The 26,229-nt window shown below is 38.2% G+C and overlaps 1 protein-coding gene and 1 long non-coding RNA gene across 2 annotated transcripts in view; both read right to left on the bottom strand.

Moving 5' to 3' along the window:
* Positions 1–26,229, bottom strand: part of KCNB2 (potassium voltage-gated channel subfamily B member 2) — a 488,419-nt gene that overhangs the window by 361,619 nt on the left and 100,571 nt on the right. The gene's annotated exons all lie outside the window — the stretch shown is intronic.
* LOC110743964 lies at positions 12,224–26,128 on the bottom strand. Its single transcript, XR_002523848.2, has 2 exons — positions 12,512–26,128; positions 12,224–12,386 (listed from the first exon to the last, which is right to left on the bottom strand). It is a non-coding gene; the product is annotated as an uncharacterized LOC110743964 (long non-coding RNA).

The raw sequence follows: 26,229 nt of genomic DNA, 5'->3' as shown, positions 1-26,229 counted from the left end.
TAAGGAAATGTTGTGGCTGGTTTGATCTTCTGTCCAGACCACTAAAACTTTCTACATATCAGCAATAAAGTTGTTTCTCTTTCTTATTATTTGTGTGTTGACTGGAATACCACTTTTAATTTCCTTCTAGAACTTTTTCTTTGCATTCCCAGTTTGGCTGACTATGTGGCTCAAGAGGCCCAGCTTTCAACCTGTCTTGACTTTGACATGCCTTACTCAGCTTAATCATTTCTAGTTTGTGATTGATTTGCAGCGAAGAAAAAGTGACTCTTCCCTTCACTTGAACACTTAGAGGCCACTGTAGGTTTACTATGGCCTAATTTCAATATTGCTGAGTCTCAGGGAATAGGAAGTCCACGGAGAAGGAGACAGATGGAGGAAGAGCTGATCGGCAGAGCAGTCAGGACAGACACAAAACATTTATCATTTAAATTCTCTGTCTTATATGGGTGTGAATTGTGTCACCCCAAAATCATCATAGGAGAATGTTTTTAGATATACGTTATATAAATGTGAATTTTATGAGTGGTTACATCTTATTTTGTTTTTATATTGTCGAATGTTCTTGTTGGAACTATTCAACAAGTCTCTCCTATTGATCCAGAAGCATAGAAACTTTTTTGTTTCTTTTCCAAAGTAATTTTGAATTTCCTCTCATTTAGTTTCAGTGCTATAGTCGAGTGATTATACAATTGCTCAGTGGAAACTGGATAGAATTGTAATTCTTAGGAGACTGTTTTATAAATGTACCTTAAAAGTGAATTTCATGAATAAATGTCCCATTTCCTTCCTTTACTAGTTTCAAGATGATATTTCAATTGTTGCTGTTTAACAACTTCTCCATAACGTGAATGTAGTAAGAGTTTTACAAGAGTAATCTTGAAATTGGAGATATTAGAAACTGAAAGTATATTTTTGTGTAACTAGGGCTACATTTACTCAAGATTAATATGTTATTAACTGAATAAATTTTGATTTAAAAAATCCTGTCCATCTTTAAAATGTTATCTTTAGTGATTTCTTTTCTAAGAATTTGCTTGAGATCTTTTCCTGTAATTTCTCCCTACAAACTCTCAAAGTACTTTATACTTCTTTAGTTGTATATTATCTTGCTAAATCCCTGTGTAATTGACCACTATTCCTACAGATTGTAATTCTGTGGGTTTGTGGAGTAGTAACTGTGCTTCAATCTGTGTAGTTTGCACTGTGCCTAGCGTATGTTTTAAACACAGAAATATCCGAGGAGGTCAATCAATATTTATTAAATTGAATTAAAAGCAATTTAGTTAAGTGAATTTGAAGGTATATTGAGTGGGTTTCTACCCTAACAAAATAGAGCCTGTGGCCAGTGATAAGTTAGAGGCTGGGACTTCCATCCCACATGTGTGTTTATGGAAATGAACCATCAGCTTTCTGTCTCAGGCAACAATGCTTCCTTGCTGGTAGCCCGATAATGAGAAAGTGAGCTGCTGGTCCTAAGCTGGATCTGATGAGATGGTCATTGAGAAACTCTGTGACCTCTACTGAAGAAAACTGGGTTCCACAGTGCATGTGCTATTATATCTATACAGGGAGAAAAGTGTTATCTACAAATGCAAAAGACAGTCTGCTTCTATTCCTTAATGTGAAACTTCCTGTGAATATAATGTGAAGGCTTTAAACCATAAGGCTTAGAAAAGGACCAAATTGTGAAAATCTAAGATTCTCATTATAATCATAACTTGACTATATTATACATTTTTCATATAACAAAACAGCCCTGGAAAGTTTATCCAGATATTGAGAGATATTATACACATACAATTTGGATGAGTGTTAACATTACAATGAAAGCCTTTGCATTTGCATTTCCTGGCTTTTGTGCGCCATTATTATTATTATTTATGACTTGAATGTTGACAGCCAATTCAGCATTGCATAAGCCATAGAGTAAACAGGTTTCTGCCTTGGGGCTTTCTGAATGAAATAGACATGCAAAATATTTCATATTAAATATCTTACTTCTGAGGATAGCTCACTCTCAGAGGTGCAAGTTGCTTTGTCTTTAAGACACTTGTCCTTTCCTTTCTTTATCCTTTTTAATCTTTTGCCTTAATTTGTACCCTTCTTCATTTGGCAAATATCATTGAAACAATGAAGGAAGATGTCAATTTTCCTAATAGTTGGTCTGAAAGTTCCAGTGCTGCAAAATTGAAAGTATAAGGGTGAAGAAATGGAGAAAAGCCCAGGACTCTGAGAATTAAAGTAGGATTCTTTTGCCTCTGTGCTTTGGCATGCACTGGTTTTTCTGCCCGTAATGTCCCTTCCTTCCTGAGTGGCTCGAAAGTCTCTTCCACTAAGAAACCTTTCTTGACCTTTCTGAGGACCACATCTATTGAAATTGTCTCTCATCTGACTATGCACTCCCTGAGGACAAGGAACATGCCATATTCTGCTGTGTAGAACCAGCATATAGCACTGACTGCCCAGCAACCACACGTAGTAGATGAATAAATAAAAAGCAAGAAAGGACTGAATCTCAGGTAGATATATCCATGCCATCTTTTAAAATAATGTGACTGATGAAATTTCTACTCTTCTAGTCAAAGTCTTAATCATTATTATGAATACTTTTTTACTCCTTATATAATCTTACAAATACCAGCAGAATTCCTAATGTATCATGGTCAAAACTCTATTTGTTGGTTGCTGTTTGATTAACTTTCCTTTCTGGGGAACCTATTAGATCTATTGGTTTATAGCTATTCTATTTACTTTAGAAAGTAGTAGATACCCGTATGTCTCTTCTTCATTCACTAATCCTGTCATTCCCTAAAACTCTTACCATATAGACATTGAATCCTTTGCTCTGTCCTCCAGATCTTTTATTTATTTATTCATTTATTTATTTTTAACTGTTATTTTAGGTTCAGGGTTTGTTATATAGGTAAATTGCAGGTTATAGGGCTTCAGTGTACAGGTTATTTGATCTCCCGGGTAATAACCATCGTACCCAATGGGTAGTTTTTCAACCTTCATCTTCCTCCCATCCCCCACCCTCAAGTAGGTCTTCATGTCTATTGTTCTCTTCTTTGTGTCCATATGTTCTCAATGTTTAGCTCCCACTTATAAGTGAGAATATGCAGTATTTGGTTTTCCATTTCTATGTTAGTTTGCTTAGGATAATGGCCTCCAGCTCCATCCATGCTGCTGCAAAGGACATGATCTCATGCTTTTTTATAGCTGCGTAGTATTCTTTGATGCATATGTACCACATTTTCTTTATCCATTCTAAAATTGATGGGCATTTACATTGATTCCATGTCTTGTCTATCATGAATAGTTCTGTGATGAACATACATGTGCAAGTGTCTTTATGGCAGAATGATTCATGTTCCTTTGGTTATATACTCAACAATGGGATTGCTCAGTCAAACGGTAGTTCTAAGTTCTTTGAGAAATCGCCAAACTGCTTTCCACAGTGGCTGAACTAATTTACATTTCATTCACTATGTATAAGCATTCCCTTTTCCCTGTAACCTCGTCAGCAGTTATCTTTTATCTTTTTCTCACAGTTTTCCTGATTTGTTTTTCTTTCCCATGTTCTAGGAGATTTTTTTCAGGTTCACTAATGGCTTTTTGAAATACCCATGTTCACTGCCTTTTTACTTCACACTTCTTTAGTAAAGCAAATACTTGAAGAATCTGAAAAAGCAGTAAATGATACAAAGAATCTAAAATTTTAAAGAAAACCCAAGTACCTATCATTTTATTGTTTAGATGGCCATTTGAGATTTCAAGAAAATATTTTAAGTTTCTCAGGCCTTTAGATAGCACTTTTTAAAATATTGTATTGGGTATTAGAATACAATTACATTTACTAAGTATTGGTTATCTCCCTTGGGTATTATGTTGCACTCTTCTAGAGATTGTGGGGGTACAAAAATTATGGCATTGTTTATGCTCTGAAATAGCTGTCACCCTTTCATCTTTACATCTTATGCTAAAATGTAAGAAAATGCTTATAATTTGAGAAGCCTGAGATATACTTCATGATTTAAACTTATTCATAGAAAATGTTGGATGTATGAAATGGCCCCAGTGAGGTATCTATGTTTACTCTCTTTGGAAGATGATATTTGCTATGGAAAAGAAGCAAAAAGAAGACCCTGAAACCTGAAGTCAGAGCCCAGTGGAGTCCTGGCTTTGCCCCTTACTAGTTGGGTGACCTCATTTTATCTTCCTGTGAAACAGAGAGCATAATATTGACCAAATTGGATCATTACGAAAATTAAACAAGATGGCATACTCTTTGAAGCAATTTGTGATCTAAAAAGTGCATTCTCTAATCTTGTCTTAACAGAATTTCCTCTTCCTCTTTTAACCACTGAAATTAGCATTTATGAATCCCTCTAAATTAGAAACAGAAAAAAAAGAACCCAGATATCTTTCTCTTCAGTGTCAACCCTAAAACCAAATTAAATTTCTCTGCTTAGAAATAACTCTTTACAATAAATATTCAACAAGTATATAACATAACCCAGACACATATGCCATCAACATGTAGCTTTCTGTAAAGTGCCAGCTAGCATGTATTTTAGGCTTTGTGGGCTATATGGTCTCTGTCATGATGATTCAACTTTGCTGTTACAGCATGGAAGCAGCCATAGATGATCTGTAAACATATGGGCTTGGCTGTACTCCAATCAAACTTCATAGAAACAGTGGCAGGTCAGGTTTGGCCAGCGGGACATGGTTTGCTGATTCCTCATTAGGTAATAATGAGATGCAGACAAAGTTCCTGACCTCATGGAGCTTATAGTCAGGAGAAGAATCAATAAACAAAAAATAAACAATACCCAATGACATGGCAGGTGATATCAAAGTGTCACGAAAATAAAAATAAAAGCTGAATAAAAGAATCAAGAGTGATGGGGAGAAGGGAAAGCTATTTTAGATACAGCACTCAGGAAAAGCCTCTCTGAGGAACTATTCCTTGAGAAGAACTTGGGATAAAGTAAAGGAACAATGCCAGTCCTGCCAGGTGAAAAATATTCAGGGAAGAAATTTTACATGAAAAACTGCTACAAAGTATAGTGGATTTAACAGTGGTCTTCCAAGAGATATGTTCATGCAGAACCTCAGAATATAACCTTAATGGAATAAGAATCTTTATGGATGAAATTAAATTATGAATTTGGGAACAAGGTCATCCTGAATTGATTAGTCCCTAAATCTAATGACAAGTCTCTTCTTATAAAAGAAGGGAAAGGGATACAGACACAGAGAGGAGGGGACAAGGTCGTGTGAAGACAGAGGCAGAGATTGGAGGTATGCAGCCAAAAGCCAAGGAACACCAAGGATTGCTGGCAACCACCAGAAACTAGGAGAGAGGCAGGCAACGGGTTCCCACTCACTGCCTCGAGAAGGCATCAACACTGCTGACCCCTTGAGTGCAGATTTCTAGTCTCCACAACTGTTGGAGAATAAATTCCTGTTATTTTGAGCCACCCAGTTTGTGGTAATTTGTGAGGGCAGCCCTAGGAAAGTAACACAGATTAAAATAAGCCTGCTATGTCCAGGAACCGCAAAATCCATATGAGTAGAGCCAAATGAGCAGGGTCAAAGTATATACTAAACATATTAATGTCTAGCATGGCAGGGCACCAGTCAGTCAGAAAGGGTACCGGTCATTAAGCCCTATCAATGCATCCTGATTAAATGTCAGCCTGAGAGCTTGGAGGGAAGACTGGAGAGATAGGCTGAGGCCAGATCTTAGTGAGATTTATAGACCATGGAAAGGAGTTTGGATTTTACTTTCTATTTGAGCATAAACTGAAGCCATTGGAAGGCTTTTAACAGGAGAAGGACAAAATGTGATATACAATTTTCAAAAGACCATTCTAGATGCCGCATGGGAAAACACTGACTGTGGCAGGAGGGCAAGAGAGGATATTGGTCAGGTAGATAGCTCTTGCAGTAGTCTAGACATCAGACGATGGGTGGCCTCACTCAGGGCTGCTATACACAATTCTGTGGGCTTTGCATGACACAATCCCAGAGGCACCATTTGTGGCATAAGCATGAGCATTATGGATTTGTATATTTATTACAATTGCTTTCCAGCAGATGGGCATTGATATGTTTTCCTTAGAGAAAGAGTATATTATACCAATATTCTAGCAGTTGATTTTGCTTTGAGAAAGAGATACCTTTAAAAAATTTGTCCAAGGGCAATGCATGGACTAATGAAGCTTGGGCCTTGGACTAGTGGTGGGAAGGTATTAAGAAGTGGTCAAAGTAGATTATGGAGGTGAAATGTATAGACTTTAGAAGTTGACATAGGGAATCAGATAGAAAGAAGAATCAAGAAGACATTATTTTTCTAACTCAAACCACTGGGTACTACCATTTACCAGGATGGGGCAAATGGGATCATGCCCTTGGGATATGGGAGAGGGATGGACTCAAGGGTTCATCTTTGAGATGTCTATTAAATATCCAAATAAAGAGATTGAGTATATAGTTACATATACTAAATTAGGGGTTAATTTCTGATATGCTCATTTCCAGTGTTATTATATCATGAAATGATACAATAAATTGATGTTACATTTCTCCCTAATAGTGTAAGGTTATTGGATAGACTGGATGCAGATCTGGTGCCCAAAGACAAAAAAAATAGAAGCATTTTTCAAAAAGTACTTGTAATTGACTATGATTATCTAGTAAAATTTATAGTGGATGAACCACATCTGGGCCTCTAGCCAAGTCACTGCTGAGCCTTTTATCACTGGTTTGTGTGGCTCAGCACTGCCTTCATTGACTTTGGTGGGCAAAAAGTCTCCGTGGATGCTAATGTTAAGTAATCTTTAACAGTAGGGGTTTAATGAGTTGTTTTAGTGTTGGATGGTAAGTACTTCAAATTCATAATTCCACTTCAACTGCTTTTGTTATCCAACACCATCTTAATTGAAATGCAACTTTTGAAAGAATTCCCAAGAGAAAATTGTTTATTATTCCTTTGCCCAAATAGCCTCCCTAGGCCTTCACTGAAAATTATTTACTAGCAGAAATAATGACTTTAATCAACTATAGGTCAAATTGGATATTAATATAATTATTTTTATAAGGCTTATAGAAAATGAAATATGACATATGACTATGCCTCATGCACACACTCTAAACATGTTTATATTGAAAGAAAAGTATTAGGCTACGCTTAGTCTTCCTCATTCCCTATCATGTCTTCACTGAAGTTTTCTCAATGAATGCTGCAGAGCACAGGAAAAGACATTTTTTCCAATGCAACCCACAGCCTCACGACATGGTAATTCTAGGGTTTGGAAAATGAATGTCAATTTTGACAATTCATTTTCCAATGCTCCAATGCTATCTGGAGGTTTCCAAATGTATTCGTCTATTAAATAGATCTTGGCTGCCATATAGTAAATACAAGTCTCTATGTGGAGAGTAAAAGTCATTTTCACTAGGGAGGGGGACCTCTATCAACATTTATCTCCTTGTATTTATTTCTAAATCTTCACCAGAGCTTACAGATATTGAAAGCAAGGTTAATACTTTAGAAAGCATGATAAATGTTGATTGTCTTTTTAAAAATATGCACACATATACCTTATAAATCCTAAAACTGCTCTTTTACAAGCAGACTCTTGTAGACACTAGACACACTCTCTCATCAGTGGGTGACTAAGTCAGTGACAAGATACTGGGATGCTGAATGCAGAGTGAGAATAGTACAGGTGGTATCAGAGAGATCTGGTAGTGACCCTTAGCTCTGATAAGTGCTGTGAACACAATCTTGAGCAAGTTATTAACCTCTCTGAATCTTAGTTTCTTTATCAGTAATACGGAGATTGTTGGAAACATTAAATGATGAAATGTACTGAAAGTGTCTCACTCAAAGCCAGAGCTCTTCTAATGTCATTTCTTGTCTCTTTTCGTTGTAAGAGCTGGTGAGCAGGGGCAGAACTATTAGAAAAAAGTGGCAACTAAGTGGAAGATAGAAGATGAGGTTGAGGCATCTGGCGATTGAAAGTCCCAGACTGGAAATTTAGAAGAGTGTCTAAGGTAGTTAAGAAATCTGGAATCATTAGTTGAATGGACATGTAAAAACAAACCCAAGCTATATATAGAAGCTTCTAGGCAAGGGCTATAAAATAGCTACAGGGTATTACTTAACTATTTTTTCCCCACAAACACATATTTCATTTAAATAATTAACTATGTAAGTGACTAGTTTACAGGCTTCTCCGTATAATTGTCTTTCCTTTTAATGGTGCTTTATTCCTTTATGATCCATAGTGACATGAAATGAGTTGGAATGCTGGATCACTCCTCCCTGTTGCCCCCTTTGGTAGGTCTTCCAAGTTCACTGCATTCTTATTACCAGCTAATTAAGAACAGACCTGTCACTCACAGGAGAACCATCTGTTTAGTGAGATGCAAAAGTCATCCTTTTGGTTGCAATTTAATGGCTGCACCTGTTGGAGTCATTCCAGGTGGTTCTCCTATTAATCACTTCATCATGTCATGTTTAGGACTGTTCAGAATCTCCACAAAGAGAAAAAGATTATGATGTTTAGGGGTTCTCTGGGGTTCTAAAGGGAGCTAGTCTATGACAGAGGCCTGGGATATTTCTCAAAATATACTGCTCAACACTTTGGACCCCACACTTCCCATCATGAAAGTATCTATTCTCATTGATGATTAGTGGAAATCACCTTTTTTAAAAAATTAGTTTTCATTTTATTTTAGATTCAGGGGGTACACATGCAGGTTTGTAACATGAGTATATTGCATGATACTGAAGTTTGGGGTACAGTTGATCTCATCACCCAGGTAGTGAGCATAGTACCTAATAGTTTTTCAACTCTTCCTCCCTTCCTCCCTACTCTAGTAGTCTCCAGTGACTATTGTTACCATTTTTATATCCTCGAATACTCAGTGGGAAACTCAAAGAGCCCATGACTCATTTTCCAACCTCAGCCTTGCAAATTGAATGATATTGAATCCTTTAAGTGAATAGGAGGTGTTCTAGTATCTGTCACAGAGACATTTAGACCAAGTGAAAAGACAGACTCAGTGATGTATAACTTGAAAACAGAAACGCATATCCACAAATCTAAAGTGAAAAAGTTCTGAAAACTATGAGTGAGAAGATGTCAAAAAAGCACAATTTATTCCATTCTGTAAAATACAGAGGAATAATAGAAAAAGTATTTTCTTAAGCTATTAGATATAATGAAAACATCCTATTTTAAAAGGAGACAATAAAAATATCTTTAATAGAAAAACACAGAAGGCATCGTTTTGTATTATGCACATATCTGTAAAGATGAGAAAAATATGCAATCCAAGAAAAAAACAAATAAAACTTGCACAATGTAAAATTTCACAGGAAGGACAATGTCAGATTAATTCAGTAGCAAACATATTTCTTACAAAGTAGTGCCTATTTTATAGATATTGTCTATTAATCCTCTGGTATTACTATTTCGTCTGGTGAATAATATAGTTTTCTATCTGTTTATAAAACTATTTAGACAGGGTGTCATTTCTGAATTATAATTTCTGTCTTTTTTTCTGATATGCATTATTCAATATAGATTTTTCCAGCTAGGCAAATAAATCTTATATCCTACTTAAGTGGGGGAAATTCTGGCTTGTGAACTAAAACAAGGTAAAAACTGGATATATTACCAAACACCCATTCATTAACATAAATTTGTTAATATTTTACTCAAACTATTAATTTATATTCTGAAGAAAAAAAAAAAAAAAAAGGCCAGGTGTGGTGGCTCACGCCTGTAATCCCAGCACTTAGGGAGGCTGAGGCAGGAGGAGGGCTTGAGCCCAGGGGTTCACGACCAGCCTAGGCAACATAGACCCTGTATCTACAAAAAATAAAAATAAAAAATTAGCTTGGCGTGCGTGGTACATGCCTGCAGTTTCAGCTACTCAGGAGGCTGGGAGAATCCCTTGAGGCCAGTGAACCACTGATACTTTCTTCCAAACACAGGCAACCATAGACAAAGTGTTTATCAAAAGTCAAACTTCACTCATGATTCTCATATCTAATGTGACACAGAAGACCTAAAGCACAGCTTAAAATCAAACTTTTTGCTGTCATCTCTGCATCTAACATCTGACACTATATTCTCTCCTATAAAGACATAACATCAAGGGTACCAACAACTGCAGAAACTCTCGACACAAACATTCCATTCACACCTCTGCACTAAGAGAAGTCTAGCAACCTAAGGCTGCATCCTGGGATGATCCAGTCCCCTTTCGAGCTCTTGTTTGCAAAAGTTCAAGGCTGTCAAAAGAATTTACAGTTCATTCTAGCCTACACCTGACCATAGGCCCCTGACCACTCTTTTTTAGAGCATTTACTGAAAAGGACTTCGAATTGTGAATCTTTCTTCTGTCCCTCTGAGATCTATATGTATCTATCAAACCTTCAGAGTGCCTTTCTCAAGTACCTGAAAGCCATTCTTTTGAAATGTAATTATTAGGAAGGCTAGAGCCTCTGTTTCCCAGTCCTGGTGGAAGGACAGAATCCTAACTTAGATCATTGACAGCTAGGGGGCACAGCTGCCTTAATTGCATTTACACTGACCAACTTTGTAATTTTTCTCTTCTCTGACTCTTGAGCCCGGGCTCATTCCCACTTCCCACTCCCTCCTTCTCCCTTTCGAAGGCCCAGTCACCTCTGCGCAAATCAGAATGGAGCTTCTTTCTGCCCCCGACTGTCAGTGGTTACTGAATAAAATCTGTTTTCACTGCTACAATGAATGTCCAGCTGTGTTTATCCTTGATAGTACTGAGCTCTCATTTTTTCATGAAAATATAATTATTATACTTATAACTTTGAGTAGGTGTCCAAAGAACTTCAATTAATGTATGTGCCTTTTAAAGCAAATTGAAGAGTAATATGTTTGTTGAAATTGATTTTAAAATTTCTATTAATTTCCTTGGCACCGAAAATGTTCTAGCAAACTTGACAGATGCTATTTAAAAAAAAAAAAAAGAGGAAAAGCAATGCTAAAAATGACCCAAACAATTAAGTAAATAGCAGGAATTCATCAGGATATGAAAATGTGGCTATTCAAAGGCCATCTATTTCCTTCATTTCCTTAGTTTCCTTAGTAGAGAGTGCTAGGGCTGGGATGAGGAGTCAGCATTTGTAACAGAGTTTGCTTTGCCATGATAAGTTTTTAGAACTCCGCAACTATTTTAAGACATGGAAGATTCTCTTCAGCCTGCCAATCCCTCATGCATGCTGCCAACCTCACTGCTGCAGAGAAGGATGCTCACGTGTTCATCAAGAGAGAGTCGGGAAACCCTCCGTTCCATTTTTAGCTCTTCCATTTATTTACTGAGTGATCTTGAGGTTACTTAACCTCTTTTTATTTTGGAACTTTGGCCAAGAAAATAGAATCACTGTAACTTTCCTTAGAGGATTTCAGTACCAAAAAAAATGCTTTCTCATAAACACGTATTCTCATTTTTGCATCTCTGTACAAGTCAGTGGCATCAAGCACATTCACATGCTGTGTGACCATCACCACTAACTCCAGAATTTTTACTAGAACTAATATCCCAAACACCTCATACTCACTAAGCACTAACTCCCTATGTCCACTTCCCCCAGCCCTTGATACCTGCCATTCTGTTTTGCCTCTATGAATTTGCCTTCTCAAGACACCTCATATAAGTGGAATGAAATCACACAATATTTGCCCTTTTGTGTCTGACCTATTTCACACAACACAATGTCCTCTAGGTTCATCCATATTGTAGCATATGCCAGCACTTCCTTCATTTTTAAGGCTAAATACAGAAGTGCTTTTTGATCATTTTTTTGGGAAGTATAACCCTTGTCTGAATATTATGTTTCCAACTTCCATCATGCAACCAAAGACATGCTGGAAGATTTATGAGCCAATCCTTCAGTTCTTTGAAATAGTTTAGTTTTGAGGGACAATCACTATATTCACCTACAAGATATAAGAACTTTAGAAGAAAATATGTCTCTTAACTAGACTTCTCATAATATAAAATATTAAGCACTAAATATCTGTAAGTAAAAATACAAATATACAAAGTAAAATATAATTCAAACAGAACTAACATATAAAATTTATATATTATATTTGAAAATATTATATATTTAAGCATATATAGTATTTCTGATAAACCCGTATCAGCATATATGTATATATGTATCTTGACATTTATTAAACTTGAATAAACATCAAATAATAGTAAAAATACAGTTGATTCACACTCCCAAAACACTCTCTAACTCAACATGGTGAATCTTTCATCCGTGTTTTAAAATGAAGGTGAAATATTCTTCTGACGACACTAATGAAAAACTGAAGAGAAAAAGATCATCAATTGCCATTTCAGTGGCAGGTGGCCTAACATACCATTCTGTAACCTGTAATGTATTGTACAGAATATGTGTTAAATATTAATGACCACAGCTGGGAAGACTCACCAATACCATCTGTCATTTACTAATCAAGAAATTTAGATACTGATGGATCGGTATCTAAAATTGGTAAAGGTAGGAGAATCACTGATGTTTCCATTTGAAGTTTCATCCTAAAGTAGGTGTGGTTTAATTCATGAGTACTTAAAGACTGGCAAAAAGCATCAGAACATAATTCAGTTCCATTGTGAGGTCACCAGGCACTTTAGCTAACAGAATTTAGAGTGGTCCTGTGCCCCTCTGAAGCTCCAGAAGAACACAGCCACCCATAAGTTACTTTGAAATAGGAGCCCGGTAGCTCTGATATCACTAAGAGCTAAGCCAAGTGAATAAAAGTGAACTATATATAATACTTTCTCTGGGTCTGCCTTTAGCAGTACAGGAAGACAGCAGATTTGTTACTATGCCTAGCTAAGGCAGGATTGAGGCTGTGATATATTTAAAAAATCATGCACTTGAGAGCATAAAATGCACTACTGCCATCTCATAGCTGCTCATGTGAAGAGTTCGGGAGCAGCTGACACCAGGGGATTCCAACCACAGAATATATGGTCTATAAGGAGCCTGTAAAATGACAAGCAGTAGAGACCTAGTATATATACTCAGGCCATAAAATGCCAGCTTCTGGGGATGAATGTCTGCCTCCATGGTACAGGGTTCTTAAGCTGGAGATAGGACCTAGGATTTTGCATCATTGCATAGTGGAGATGGTCATCACTGGTGTGGCATTGGTTAGGGCTCTTCCAAGTGCTCATTGGAAATGGGCCGCATCATGGAGCTGTGGCTCAATTATATTCCATAGAGATCACAAATATAATGTCTCTAATTTCTGAAAAGATGATTGTATAGGAAACTCTGGCACTGTTTGCTTTTCTTTACTACAATCTGGGGCATTCTTTTCTCCATCCTTCAGCGTAGACTCTTGGAATACGGAAAGTCAACGTGCCTAACACCAGACTTGGAGTCAGCCGACCTAGACTTGAGTCCTCACTTTCATTTCGTTTGGTCAAGTCATTCGGTTTCTCTAAATATCAGTTTCGTTATTTGCAAAGCAAGAGAAACAAGCTCACAGGCTTCGGCAAGGACTAAATGAGATAAAGTACATGAACAATTCAGTAACCACCTGGCACAGGGAAAGTTGTTCTCAACAAATCAAAATTAAATTGTAAGAGAATACAATTGATATCCAATAAAACACTTGATGCATATTAAATTGACAATTAAAGTGATGGCTATCCACTTTATAACCAGACTTCTTCAAATAAGATGCTAGTCTGAGGCTATGTTTATGTACCACAGACAAACATGTAGGCTTTCCAATAAGGCAGCTCCAATTTTGCAAAGCTTGTCCTAAAGCTACAGGAGGAATGGTCGTGATACTTTGGGGCTCCAGTATGTGGTGCCACACATTACATTGCAAGTTGAATGAATTTTCATCCTTTATTTCTTTCCCATTTATTGTAAAGACCCAGCCTGCATTGTCAGGACGGGATAAATAGTATAGGATAGAAATCTAGTAAACAACCAGTTAATATCACTCAGCAGCACAATTCAGGGCAAAGCAAAACAAAAATGCTACTTTATTTCCAGTTAGCATTTATCTAAAGAGAAGGGGGGTGTGACCTTTTCAAAAATCCGGGTTTAATGTGGTTGGCATAGTTACAGTGCACATGGGTAATTAAGTTTTTGGTATGAATTATTGTTTTCAGAGTATGAAAGCAATTGGTTCATATACAGCACAAAACTCTCTTTCAAAGAACATGGCATTTTATGTACAGATCTAGGTTGCTGATCATAATGTTATCATTACTTATTCACTGCATATTCAATTCAATTAATGAAGGGGCATTCTTTTCCCAGATGTTGCAAAGCACTATAACCTATTGACAAGCAAAGGTTATTTGCTTTGATTTGTCCCACTTAAACCAATTTCAAATTGCTGGGAACATTCTAGAAAAGTTTAAACTCTCTTTCTGTGCATTTTTGAAGGGTTCATATTTTCCTTGAGTACGGGGTGGTGTTTTCCTTACAACTTTTCTCTACAAGCCTTTGCTCAGAGTAAAGAGAAATGGGTCTATCTGATGTATTTTCCCTTGTTCACGTATAAGTCCAGTAGTCTTCCAAAATGAGATCTGGATGGGAAGTGTTCAAGTGTCTCCATACTTTCCATTATGAATTCATGAATTAAAGATAATTTTCCAGAAGGAAAACCTAGCAACGATAAAAAATGATACAAGCTTGGAAGGAAATGATGAGTAGGCCACAAATATGAGCTCTGCATCCTCATCAAAAGGTAAGCCAACACACCTCAGCAGAGTGACTGGCCCACACTCCACCCCATGGAGTGCTCTTAATGGCATATGCAGATTTCAGGCCACTCCATGAGTCAGACATACAAAATGGGCAAAAAGAACCCTTAAGGTAAACACTATGTGGTTTTAGTCTAGATTAGGGGTTGATGCAGAGTCTGAGGTGTGCCATACTGTCACAGATGTCCTGGGATGATATTTGTTAGTTTCACACCTTAAATTACTTACCAGAGAATTCTAGCCCATCCCATACCTCCTCAGTGACACATGCTGATATCTAGCACAGGACCTGGCACATACAAGAAGTTCTATAATGGCCACTTTCTTCTTTCCACCCTTCTTTCCATCCTTCCTTTCTCTATTTCCAAAAATGAAGGTGCAAGATATTGTATGGTTTTGACTTTGTGTGGAAAGAGTGCATGGAAAGCACCCACTGTGCAGACGTGGAACACCATGAGAGCATGCTCTTCACTGGAAGGCAGAACAGCCACTTCAAATTTGGCATGTATGAGAAGAAAAATAAAGCTCTGGTAGATAGTTTAAATTTCGTTTCCTTTACTTGGCAGGCTCAAAAGCTATCTATCTGAAAGTCAAAATAACTATTTCTTGACAAGGCTAAAAGCTTTAAAGTGTGCCTTTTTAATTCTTGTTTCGAGTCCTCTATACGCTGGCTTATTTCACATCTGATATTATTTCAACAAAGTACTACAAAATATGTCTCAACTACATTGGCCAAAATATTACACAACCAGTGCAAGAATTTTTTCTCTGAACAAAGAAGCTCTGAAGATTGCAGAAGGAGCAGTGAGCAGTTTTACCCTGATTTTACTATTTTGATATCCAATTTTGCAGAAGACAAACAAAACTTGCTGTTAAGTTCTCTAAACTGGTTAGGAAAATTCTTCTGTTGTGCAGGCGGGCTTTCGGTGGGTGACAGTCACTGTTGCTACTATCCTGCCTCCAACTTCCACCACTGAGTGCAAATGATACGGATGAGCTCAAACTCCACAAGTTATGAACCCAGTCATGTAAGGTACTGTGTCCCCTTCCTAGACTGTAAGCTGTGTGAGTCCACAAACCGTGCTCACTCCCTGCGCCTCTGTGTTCTTTTTAATGATGGATGAGCTGCGCCATCTAAAACAGTGCTGCCTACTAGAAATTCAATAGAAGCCACATATGCCATTTTAAATTTTCTAATAGTCATCTTTTTAAAAAGTAAAAAGAAATAAGTAAAATAAATTGTAATAATATATTTCATTTAATACAATATATCCAAAACTATATCAGTCTGACATATAATCCATATAAAATTATTAATGAGATATTTTACATTTTCTCCTTTTGCATTAAGTTTCTAAAATCAGCTGCGTATTCTATGCTGGCAGCATAGTTCAATGCAGATGGGCCACATTTTGAGTGCTGAGTAGCTACACTTAGCTAGAGGCCACCTACCATACTGAACAACATCGATCATTCTTCCTCTCCACTTAACTAAATCCTACTTAATGAAACTTCAAGGTTCAATTCAAATCCTGAGCTGAGCTTAGCACAGTCCTATGTTCAGAGGACATGTTTAATAAGTAGTTGACAATTCACTGAATAAGTGTTTCTGGCTTATGAAGGCACACATGTGTAGCTGTTATGGCTTCCTATGAAATTCCTGGCACTGCAGTTAGTACTTAACAACCATCTAGCTCCTCACTTATCCTAGGCACTTACATGTGTTATTTTATATACAGTATGTTATTGATCCTCATGACTAGCCTATGAGGTAGGTAATATGACTGTATTCATTTTACAGATGAGGAAACTGAGTCTTAGTTAAGTAGCCTGCCCAAGGTCATGCTGCTAGGAAGAAGCATTGTCAAGATTCAAATCTAGACAGTCTGTCCCCAGATTCTGGTGTTTGGTCATCATACACTCATGGCCTTCAGATGGCTTAAGGAGATCCAAAGTTATCTAGTTTCATTGGTGTCTAATTTAACGTGATATAAAAACAAAGGGTAAAAGGACTGGAAGCCTTAGTAATGAGAGTAACTAAGCAAGGAAAGAAGGTGAAAGTCAGAACATCTAGAAGGCCTATTTCTTTTGCCTAACACACAAACACACAATACATATCTCTCCCTTGAATAGACAGTAAAGAACTAATTATATGAATGTGATTTAGCTCACCTGGATAGTGACAGAAAAAATAAGTATATTGTGAGGTGCTTTGTAAAATGGAACTTTAGGGATGAGAAAATACGAATGCATCTACAGGTAGAGAACAAGTCTATTATCAACTGTGGAACCATTAACACCAAAATAATCATTCCCAAATTAAAGCATATATATGGTACTTTGATCTTCCATCCAGTAACATTTTAGTGGATTGTAAAGAGGGAATTTGGGGCGGTTTCATCAATGCCATAATTATACAAGGCAGCAAGTGCTTGATCTGCACTTTTGCTTCCATTTTCAAAATTCTCATCGTCCCTTTACTCATGTTCTCGGCCCCCTACACACATACCTCCTCTCCCAATACCTACAAAGATGTGCATAGTATGAACACTTATCATGTGAGTTACAAGATTATGGCTGGAGAGGGCACTGAAGACCAACTTCTTTTACTTTTATACCATTTTCCTAAGACTGGTTCTGTAACACTTTTACTATAAAATTGAATTAATTGATTAGCTGATAATAGCATAATTTAAAAGATCTTAGGTCTAGAAGATAAAGTTTTTCATCAAAATCATGAAGAGTCTATTGGCTATGTTAAAACCAACCATAATGTAACATCAATAGTTTATAAACTATAATTAAACCCTTTTTTCCTAATACATTTTTTATCATGAGTCACTTCGTAGACTTTCTTGTAGTCTCCTATTATGATCTGATTTTGTAAAGCTTAAAAATAAAAATTTTAATGAAGTTTCTAAAAAAATCAATATTGCTCAGCATCAGTGTTTCCAGCACCACTGGACTGAGTATTACTACAGATATCCACCGAAAGCAGCATTTTCTTAAAAATGACTAAGTCATAACTTTCTAGAGGATTTCACTCTGAGAAGACAGGATTTGGGCTGCTTCACTTCCACAATATGCCCTGACATCAGATCACTGATGACCATAATAAAGAAAAAAAAAATCAACAAAACAGAGGATTGGCCCATAGGTGTAATTCAGCTGTTCGCTTATTCATTCCTGCTTGATTTGTTTTACAAGCACATATTTAGCTCCTGCTGTGTGTCTGGCACAGGCACGTTTCCATTATTAGAGAAGTTGCTGTCTTATGGGAAGACCAATATAAAAATAATAGGCTCACTTCAGCAAGCATAAACTGGAATCACAGTAATGGTCACTGTCCACTAAACAAACCACACACCACTTTGTTCCTTTGTTTCTTGCCTAACAAGGCCAAAAAGCCTCTTTATCACAAATCAGGGTCACCACCATACCATCTTGGGCTACAATGCTAGAATCATGCAATGATGCATTTGACCAACGACTCCTGAAAAGACAGTAAAAAAAAAAAAAATCCACGACATACTGACACGCACCCTGTTCCCCCTTCTCTGCTATCAGTTCTCCTTTACTTGACATCGTGCCACCTGTTTAATCTTTTTGGGTTTCCATTCCATATTTCTATTTTTAGTTTTATTGTCTGCTACAGGAAATTTCCAGGTGAGTAGCTCTCAACCCTGGCTGCCCATTAGATTAGCTTGGGGAACTCAATAAATAGACCAACGTCATGCCCTCTCCCTTGAAATCGTGTTTCACTGGTCTCTGGTGGGCCTGGCACCTGCATTTTTCAAAGCTTCCTTGGTGACTTTAGGAAACAACCAGAATGGGTTCCAAATGACTGCTCTACTCAGTGATCATGAAGCCTGAGAAGCCAAACTCAGATGAAGTTACAGATTCCCTTGTACTCCTGCACAACCCTCCTTAGGAAAGAGCATACTCCTATCCGCAAGAGTAATTCAGCAGAATATCTGGGTGACAGGCAGAAAAGAGACCAGGTTAAGGAGGCTCTGTTGGGCAAATAATACAAAAGGCAAACCTCACAGCCAGAGGTAGAAAAGTCTAAAACCAAGGGAAGAAAATGTGAAATATTAAGAAGCGTGAAAATAAATGACTTCATGAGAGCCTAAAACGTGTTTGCCTGCCTGAAGGTTGAGGAGTAGGTAATCAGTAATGTAACTTGTGGATGTGTAATCAATAGACATCCTGCTGGTTATATTTCTGTGCTGTTGCTGTGGGTGGTAGAGCATGTTGGGTCAGACCCAGGAGTTTTGCAGCCCAGGGTTCTTCTCAGATGCAGCCAAAATCAAGCTTGGGAAGATGTGTTCATCAGTTTCCAAGGTCGGGGACCTACTACCAATAGTTCTAGCTTCCTTTATTATCACGATGGATTTGTTAACCATAGAAGTATCTAAAATTGTAAAAATCAATTCATATTATCAACCCATGCCATCACTGGAGGTAGAAAGAAGGAGCTTTATAGGTGATGATTTAAGCACACTGCATGTGCCTGGAAGCCAATAATGAAAATTCAAGGAAGTCACAGTGATCTACATAAGTTGAGTGACAGATTTAATACTGTCTGAAATGCTTGGAAGCAATTCCTTCAGGCATCGATCCTCTCAAGGTGAGAAGGGTGTTTTAGTTTTTCCATTTGAGGATGGAAAACAATGCAATGTAGTAGGAAAGGTTTCAGGCTCTTCTGGAATAACTACATGCTTAGCAGGTCATCTAACCTCTCCAATATAATTTCTTCAACCATAAAATTGAGAAAATGGCACTAAATGGCTTCTGAGTTTTTTCCAGTTACAAAAGAGTCTGACTTGATTGAGACTGGATTTCATAGTGGTTTGGGCGCACTGCCGGCTTGTGCGATTTTTGTTTCAGAGGCAGAAATTAGATGGCAGTTCCAACTTTATGGCCAGCTTAAAAATATTTGTTTGTCTTATACAAGAAAACTACACAAGTAGAAATGCTAATTAGAAGAAGAACCCAGCTTCTACAAGAGGGGCTTTACCTTGAGCTGTGAAGAAGAGACCATCATGTAGTTATTTTTAGAGAGAGGTCAAAGAATCAGCAACACTTATGAAGCCCGGTGGTCGGTGTCCTAGGTGGAAAGAGCTCCTGGGATTAGAGAGTGAAAAGCCTTCACTTCGTGGTAGTTTCCCAATCTTTTGTGAGTTTCCATAGAGCCACAGGGGAAAACTTTAGGGTGCTCACTCTAGTTTCACTGAAATGTGAAAGATAAAAATAAAGAGAAAAAAGAAGAAAGGAGAGAAGAATAGGTCCTGACCCATTTCAAAGGTCATTGGATCGTAAATGATCCCTTACAGAGTTCTGAATGGCAGAGACTGGACTCAATGATGGTGGGGGAAAGGGATAATTCTAATAGTGAATGAACAAAAGTGCTAAGTGCTAATTGCTTTCCATCCATTTTATCACTCAATACTTACAGTAATAGGAGATTGGCATTATTATTATCCCATTTTGCAGATAGGAACACAAAGGCTAAGCTGGCCACAGTCTCAGAGCTGGTGAGAAGAGCAGCAAGGAAATACTGACATACGGCCCATGTGTCTTTGCCCTTTTAACTTACTTCTTATTCCATAGCTTGTTCATTTCTTTTTTTTCTCCCTCTCAACTATCTTCCAATCTGGTCTTCCAGTAGGCTTCTCAGCCCCTACTCTGTGTCACATATTCTCCTATGAGGTTGTGCAATCCCTTGATGGCATGTCTTTAGTGACCTGTAGTTGAACAGTCTTAGTCAAGTGCATAGCCAAGCAAGTAGTCTGTTACATGTAATTGGCATGGAAGGGAGGTGAGAGAAGAGGGACTCGCAGGGTTCCACCAAGGATTCCAAGAATTAGCTTTTAAAGAAGTGTGAGACAGAGAGGCAATAACAGTGACGGTGGGGCATATCTTCGCTGCATGAGCATCACTGGCAGTGCTGCTTACATTTCCTCGTTCTATATCTTCTCAGTTCCCTCCCGTCTCCCAGCCCACACACGGGCTTCCTGATTCATTAGTAGAGATCATCTGATGGAAAAGGATGAAATTACACTGGATAGATTGATAGCTCCAATTTCCTTACAAAAAAAGACCTATTCAGAGAGAGGAAGGAAAACACTGTTTATAAAAGCAATGAACTAAACTGTGAAATCTCCTAGTACAACTTGCTAAGCAAAAACAGATTAACTTTCCTGACCAGGCCACTGTAAAATACAGAGTTTTTTTAGAATAGAACTGTTTTTTGTGGTTTGGTTTACTCTAGTAACACTACTAAATACTGGCCACACAGTGCAGTAAAGTATCACATCCTTATATACTTTGGTTATTGTTAGCAGAAACTGAGTCAAAGGTATAAGACTGTGATGTGCAGGAGGGCTTTAGCCTCCAAAATCTCTATGAAGCCCGCCAAACCACCTAGCAAGCATAGTATTGTAATACAAACTATATGCTTGCTTGGCAAATTTACACTCAAGGCAAGAGCATCAACCACCACTCTCCCCTTTCGACTCAATATTGTCCAGAAGCCTCTCCTATAACAAAACTGTGCAGCTGCCTCTGATTTGGGGAGAAGATATTTCAAGACTGGAAAACAATGATCAGTCTTATGGCATGTTGGTGGCAGAAATGGGCCAACGTCGGATTTTTATGGCTGTTTGTTTTTCTTCTCATTTGATTACTTCTAACTTTGAAGTTAGACTGCTTCTGCCTTTGAACTAAAACTAAGATCTGATCTATAATTTGAACTGTCATGACAAAAATTGCTCTAAGAGACCATGAGATTTGACTTGATGTAGAGAAGAGAAAACACCATAGTTATAAAGAGCACTTTTTTTCGGGAGTCAAAGAGGAGTAGGCTACAGCATTGCCTCTGCTTCTTTGTAGCTGTGTGACCTTAGGTAAGTTACTTAACCTCTCTGAGCCACATATTTCCAACATGCAGTATAACAGGGATCATAATACTATCTACCATAATATTGCCAGAGTGTACCAAGGACTGATGAGATAAAGTAAAAAGCACTCAATAAATGTCACTGTCAGGATTATAACTTAATCTAATCAAAATGAAAGGATTAGAACCAAATAGAGGAAAATTGTATCCCTTCCATAATTCATAATGGATACTTGCCTGCAAATAGATTTCTAATTTACATAAAAATCTAGTTTGCTTGCTATCAGTTAATTTAATACCTTTTAGGACAACATATTTGCTATAATAAGTAAGACTCCAACCATCTGTCCCTGAGTGATGATTTATTGCTGGACTCTTTCACATAAACTGTTATTTTAGCTTAACTAAAACCATGGGAGACAGATATTACAGTCCCTGTCTTACAAAGAATGTCAGAGACACTGTGATAGACCTAAATCTATGAAAAAGTCAGAATTTGAACCCATGTCTTCTGATTTCCCTGCTATTACCTCGGGTTCTCTGAGCACCTGAATAAGAGCTAACCTTCCTGGCAGACTTATAAATGCTATGCACTGTTCTAATCACTTCAGAGCTGTAAACTTATTTAATCTAATGAAAACCCTATAAAGTACAGTACTACTCTTCCCAATGAAATTGAGGCACAATGGAATTAAAATTTGCTCAGTGACACAATGAGTAGGTAGTAGGGCAGGTATCAGAAATCAGACTGATTCTCTCTAAAGCCTGCACTGTTGACCACCATGCTGCAGAGCAGACACAGATGATAAGACACTTTCTGTCAGGCTGAAGGCAGCCAGGAGTTCTTACACTTTGAATTCTTTGTTGACAGAGATGCTTTACCTTCTCTTCTTTATATGCCACACACCAAACGAAGTTTGTGCATACTTCTTCCTAATTAAACACTGCAGTGCATTTACCAGCATTTGCAGGGGACCTCCATCCTATGAAAACAGCAAGTGGCTGCCCCTGGCAATACTAGAGGTGAGAACATAAAACTGAAGCCTAGGAACATTTCCCGCTAAACCACAGTGCAATCCCAGCAGCAGAGACAGGGCACTCTTCATTCGATACTGGGCTTCATATTCCCCAGCAGAATCACATGGAGTTCCCTTGGGGCCTTTCCTGTCAACCAGGCAAATCAGCTGACTGACAGGATGACAAACCCCTGAGAAGATAATTCCTCCATTTTCATGATAACCAAGCCTAATCTTGGTGATTCAGGATCTCATATAAATCGAATTACAGTGCTTTAGTAGCACTCTTAAATCCTTTGATCTTGGAAGGTGAAAGACATGGTGTCAGCCTCTTGGGTGTTGCCTCTGTCTACCTTCATTCAGGATTTGCAGTTGACTGCAAAAAGGGGAAGGAGGAAGCTTGTTTGGATCCAGCCTTGCCAGCAGACAGAAAATCAGGACCACTGACAGGCAGTTCCCTCCCCGGGAATGCCCAGCCTTCACGCCAAGCTTCAAGCATCACAGAGCATTACCGAGGAATTAGCTCTTTCCTGAAATCCGAAAGTGGAGGCTGCACTACACATTCAGACCACACCTGCTGGCAGTTACACAAATGCTGAAATTTCACATTCATACTTCATGGACCAGCTCCCAATATGATAAAAGCGAGCATGTCTCCAGGCTTTCCAAAGAATTCTAGGGGGCTTAAATGAGATGCAGAGGAGGGAATGAAGGAAGAGAATATTTTAGTTCAGGCCCTAAATGTCTCCCCATCAACAAAAATCATTAAACCACATTGTCTTGTTCTCCAGCTATAGTTAAGATATTTTAAAGAAATTATCTTCTTATGCTAATCTTGCCATCAAGAACCTATTTGAATCAAAATTTTCACTTTAAATTACATTATTCTCTTTAATCAGGTTTGAGTTGATTAGAACTAATGGCATTCTTCGTGGTTGTTCTTCCTGTGCTGAGGAAATGCAGCATCCTTAAAGTTATACTTAAATCCTAATACCTAGCAAGGAAAGGAAAGCTGAGCTCTTTGACTTTGCCAGTAATATGAATATATTTAACCTAGATATAATAGTTAGTGTGAAAAAAATAACCCTTTGGGAAGAAATTGATTCATTTTGTTCGTAGTCTAAATTCTCTAAATTCTTACCACTCAAAGTGTGGCCCACAGACTCACAGAGCTTGCGTCATCTGGGAAGTGGTTAGAAATATGAAATTTCAGGCCTCATCTCAGACCCTATAATTAGAATGTGAATGTTAAGATCTTAGGCGATTCATGAGCATGCTAGTGTTTAAGAAGTCCTAGTCTGCACTCTGAGGGTCTCTGTGCCAGGATCATGGCCAGTGAACAAAAAGATTATTCCCCATCCCTACTTCCCCTTCCACTCTGCTGGAATTTCCCTTTAGTTATCAGGTACTTAGCATTTCCAAAATGCAGCTATAACTCAGCCTGAACTTCCAAAATGCTTCAAGTTTTCTTACATTTGGATCAAATGTAAGGAATTCTTCCAAACATGGAGGTCAACCAGATTTACAAGGGTAACCAGAAACATTACAGTGCACAGCAAAGTGACAATTTACCTTTAATTTGAGCAGTCATGAAAATGGATGTATTCTAAACTTCAGAGTGGCAAGGTGTTCCAGTCTGACTCCCTGGCTCTTGCCTTTCGGAGAAAGAAGATGGGCAACCAAGATGCACACAGACCTTTTTTGGTGGCCGCAGCATCAGTCTAAGCAGGCTGTTAACAGCCCAACTCTAGCAGGGTACATTTATATCACAGTTGACGTATGCAGCGGTTTTCTAACACAGCTGTATGAAATAACTAAGTATAAATGCTTTCAGCTGTGGTGGCTGGGGTCATTTAATTGTGTTGCATGGGAATAACATGGTGATACATCCATGAAAAATTAACTTGAAATGCCAACTCTGCAATAGAAAGAGACTACCAAAGGGTAGTGTTTCTGCGGGCTCCCAAAGTGGAAAAGCAAGTGCAGTCCCTAGGGCCAAGTACTGATCCTTCAGAGTCTTCTAGGAGAAAACAGAGATGCAGACACTCAGGTTAGGAACACAGAACCCAGAGAAGGCGTGCCAGGCAGAATGGCCCCCAAGAGACACCCATGCCCTAATTCCCGGAATCGGAATATGTTAAGTTACATGGCAAATGGCACTTTGGAGGTGTAGTTAAGGTTATGCACCTTAAAATAGGGAGATTATCCTGGATTACCCAAAAGAAACCAATCTAATCACATGAGCCCTTAAAAGGAGAGATTGTTCTCCAGCTAGAGGCAGAAGTCATGAGAAGATCTGAAGCATGAGATGGGTTTGACATGCCCTTGGTGGCTTGAAAATGGAGGAGCAATGGGAGCAGGGATCACGTAGCCTTAAGATAGGCTCCCACCCACTGCCAGCCAGGAAGCAGGGACCACCACCCTCCTTGAGATTGTTGACAGAAATCAGCTCCTCTTTCTGCCAATAACCTGAAAGAACTTGAAAGCAGGTTCTTCGCAGAGTTTCCAGAAAAAAATATGGCCCTGCTGCCGTCTTGACTTCAGTTTGTGAGACCTGGAACAGAAGAACCAGTCAAGCCCACTGGACTTCTAGCCTGGAAAATTCCGAGACAGAAAACTTGTGGTGTTTCAAGCTGCTAAATTTGTGGTAATTTGTTTTGGCAGCAATAGAAAACTAATACAGACAGGAGTAAATACAATCCCAGTGGATTCAACGGAACTAAATTATTTCAAGATGCAAGTTACACATGGAAGTTATGTATAACAAATAGACATAAAATGCTGCCATGTTGGGCGGGGGTTGGAGGTGGCAATGACCACACACCTTTGATGTCAGCAGTTAATTTTGTCGATGGAATATTAAGCATGCCCATTAACAGCACTGGTTCTGACTTCTAATTAAATGCTTACTAATTAGCTGCGTGATTCTTCTGATAGTAATAAAATAGGCAGAATCATGATGATGCTATAATTTATGAATGAAGACACCCCCCTCACAGCACAAAGGTCAGCAGCATGATGCCTGTCTGCTTCAGAGACTAGGCTGTGTCATTCGGGAGCAGCAGCAATTAGTTGTGAGTGAGGTATAGTTAACAAAATTAGCATCCTACCTGTAAATGGCCAGAGAGTAAATAGTTCAGGTTTTGCAGACTAACGGTCTCCTTTGCAACTCTGCAACTCTGCAACTCTGCCTGTGTAGTGTGAAAGCAGCCATAGACAATGTGCAAATGAAATGAGTGTGGCTGTGTGCCAATACAACTTTATTTGTTGACAACACTGAAATTTGGATTTTACATAATTTTCACGTCATGAAATATACTTATCTTTTGATTTTTTTCCATTGTTATTTTTTTGAGACAGGGTCTCCCAGGCTGGAGTGCAGTAGTATGTACATAGCTCACTGCAGCCTCAACCTCCTGGGCTCATGTGATCCTCCCACCTCAGCCTCTCAAGTAGCTGAGAATATGGGTACATGTGATCATATCCAGCTAATTTAAA

This window comes from Papio anubis, chromosome 8 (genome assembly GCF_008728515.1).
Source record: "Papio anubis isolate 15944 chromosome 8, Panubis1.0, whole genome shotgun sequence".
In the NCBI taxonomy this organism is placed as follows: Eukaryota; Metazoa; Chordata; class Mammalia; order Primates; family Cercopithecidae; genus Papio; species Papio anubis.
The sequence above is the reverse complement of the archived record's forward strand: the minus strand, read 5'-3'. Positions and strand labels throughout refer to the sequence as shown.